Here is a 3,134-nt window from a genome sequence, read left to right on the forward strand (position 1 = left end):
AACAGTAACAAAAATTAGAAAATGAAATTATTCTTTTTAAATGCTGCCTTAGTTTATTTGGGCTGCTGTAACAAAATACCACAGACTGGGTGGCTTGTAGGCAGCAGAAATTTATTTCTCATAGTTCTGGAGGCTGGGAAGTCCAGCATCAAGGCAGCAGCAGATTTGGTGTCTGGTGAGGGCTGACTTTCTCACAGGTGGAGCCTTCTCACTATGTCCTCACTTGCTAGAAGAGGTAAAGCAACTCTCTGGGTCTCTTTTATAAGGGTACTAATCCCATTCACAAGAACTCTGCTATCATGGCCTAATCACCTCCTAAAAGGCCCCACCTCCTAATGCCATCACCTTGAGGGTTGAGATTTCAACATATGAATGTAGAGGGGAGACATTCAGAGTGCAACAGATGCAATAGGTGGGTAATATAGTTAAAGGGCATGAGGTTACTTTTTAAGATGATGAAAATGTTTTATAATTGACAGTGATGATAGTTACACATACCTACAAATATTCTAAAAACCATTGAATTGTATACTTTAAATGGGTGAATTGTATGGAATATGAATTATATCTCCATAAAGCTGGGATTTCTTTAAAGATGAAGGGCAGGTATTGCTGGGGCTCTCCTTCTTACACTACCAATCACTAGTGCTTACGAAAATCCCTTCTAAAACACAATTTACAATAGCAGCAAAGTCCATCAAATGCCTAGGAATAAATCAAATGAAAAATGTGCAAGACCTCCACACTGAACTACAAAGCATTATTGAAGGAACTTAAAGACCTAAATAAATGTAGGGTTATATCATGTTCACAAATGGGAACATCATATTGTAATTATGTCAGTTCTCAAAACGAATGCATAGATTCAATACAATTCCAATCAAAATCCCAGCAGGTTTGTTTTTGGAAATTGAATTCAAGTGAATCTGGCTCTATGGCCCACTGGAACGTGGACACTATAGAAAAAGATCCAAGGGTCACAGTGTCCCCTATGTACAGGGTTTATAGGCAGCTATAGTTGAAAGACCATCAAGACCACAGGACCCTGAAAAACTCATTTGGGAGTAGAATGAGGAGATAAAAAATATTCTCAGTTAAAACAGACTCTTACCATGCTTTCAGTAGACTCGAGAGAAAGACCATAATTGACTAAATATACTTTCACTTAAGAGTGGTAGAAAGGACTTGTCATCTTTCATAAGTGATATCATTAGGGATCCTTCATTGTGGATATATGTGTGCAGGGATTCCTCTGGCAAGGACTTGGAGAGTGGGTCAATAATACTCTTAGGCCACATGCTCATGGGTACCAGCTTGTGCATGAGATTGCAGGAGGCTCTTCACCTGTCCCAAGGCAGCAGCTGGGACTTGGCCTCAGCCTTGGCTTTTGAGGAGCTGTGGGAGAGTTGAGGCTTGAAGTCAGTCATCGGAGGAGATGGCTGCTTCCTCCCTGACTACAAGCTGAGGAACACCCAAGAGGCTGGGCAGGAGGTTGTAGGGGGCAAGGGATCGGGGAATGCAGCACTGTCTTTGTCCTCAGGCTGCACCCACAGAGGCAGGGCTCTGGCACGTGAAGAAACAGAGCTTGTTTCCCAGTGAGGGAGAGAGCAGAGACCCCAGGGTTCCCTCAGTCTCCCATCTCGATCCCTTGAGGTGCAGGGCTTCCCTAAAAAGGGAGAAAATTCAGATCAGATGACAAGAGATTCAGAAGAAGAGAAACCAAGAGATGCAGGGGAAGCACTTTCCACTCCAATATCACACTCACTCTGCATCTTTCCGAAGCATGGTCTCTTCTCCCACAATATGGTCTCAGAGACAGACCCTACAACACAGCATCTCTTTATTTTATCTAAAAAGAGAAGAGGCCAGGTGCAGTGGCTCACGCCTGTAATCCCAGCACTTTGGGAGGCCAAGGTGGGTGGATCACGAGGTCAAGAGATCAAGACCATCCTGGTCAACATGGTGAAACCCCGTCTCTACTAAAATTACAAAAATTAGCTGGGTGTGGTGGCGCATGCCTGTAATCCCAGCTACTCGGGAGGCTGAGGCAGGAGAATTGCTGGAACCCAGGAGGTAGAGGTTGCAGTGAGCCGAGATCGCGCCATTGCACTCTAGCCTGGGCTGGACAGAGCGAGACTCTGTCTCAAAAAATAAATAAAAATAAATAAATAAAATAAAAAGAGAAGAGAGAGGGGGAAACTGAGAGCTAGAGAAGAGCAGATGATGGCTGGGAATATCAGGGAGCCAGAGGAGTCTACAGGGAAGGCAGAGGAGGTTGAAGAGTAAAGAGACGTCTGATTTCCACAGGTTGGAGGACAGAACTCTCCAACTTCCTTTTTTTTTCAGCACACACCTCAAGTAGGTGAGCTAGTCAGACTCACTCTTCTACACAGTCTGTGCTGGGAACTGACATGTGAGGGGAGGGAAGAGAGGACAGATGTAACTGGAGAGAGAGAGGACAGTTTTCCCACCTCTTATAGTATCTCGTTGAGTTCATGAAAGTCTACTTAGTACATATTGTCAAGGGCTCCTGTCCCTACAATGATGTCACAGATGGGTGGGTGCTAATGAGCCCCATGGGCCCCTGTGTTGAGTCACAGAGTTGAGGACTCCAGGTTCTCCCTGGAGCCTAGAAGGTCTTGCTTCTTTCTTCCCCAGTGGTTTACTAAGAGCATGAGTTCCAGAAACATGTCAGCCTGTTTCTTTGTACTCATTCCTGTGTGCCCAGCATGGTGAGACCTGAAATAAAGAATGCGGCACCCTCCCTGTCCTCACAGGGCTTGCATTCTAGCTGGGGAGAAGCATACACCCAACACCAGTGTGAATTGAATACAACTGGGGCGCCTCCCCACATGGTGGCTGGAGTGTGTTGACACCAAGTGCTAACGAGGCCCTTCCCTGCAGTCTGGAAATTCCAGAAGCTTCCTGATGGAGGAGAAAGGGTAGATAGAGGTGAGCTTAGGAAGGGAAATTTTGGTGGAGGGACCAGATGAAGGTTACTGGGAAAAATGCAAAGCAGGACCAGAAACGAGGGCTGAGGCCATGGGTTCACGTTTGTGGGAACCAGGCAGTGTGAGGGCTGGAAAGGCAGTGTGGACCAGAGGAGGGAGGGTCATCAGCACCAGGGATTCAGG

General features: G+C 45.9%; 1 long non-coding RNA gene across 1 annotated transcript; it reads right to left on the bottom strand.

The window, feature by feature from the left end:
• Positions 1 to 1,140: 1,140 nt before the first annotated feature.
• Positions 1,141 to 1,976, bottom strand: LOC103883674. Its single transcript, XR_002521385.1, has 2 exons — positions 1,766 to 1,976; positions 1,141 to 1,666 (listed from the first exon to the last, which is right to left on the bottom strand). It is a non-coding gene; the product is annotated as an uncharacterized LOC103883674 (long non-coding RNA).
• Between the last annotated feature and the right edge of the window lie 1,158 nt (positions 1,977 to 3,134).

Source organism: Papio anubis, chromosome 6 (assembly GCF_008728515.1).
Source record: "Papio anubis isolate 15944 chromosome 6, Panubis1.0, whole genome shotgun sequence".
In the NCBI taxonomy this organism is placed as follows: Eukaryota; Metazoa; Chordata; class Mammalia; order Primates; family Cercopithecidae; genus Papio; species Papio anubis.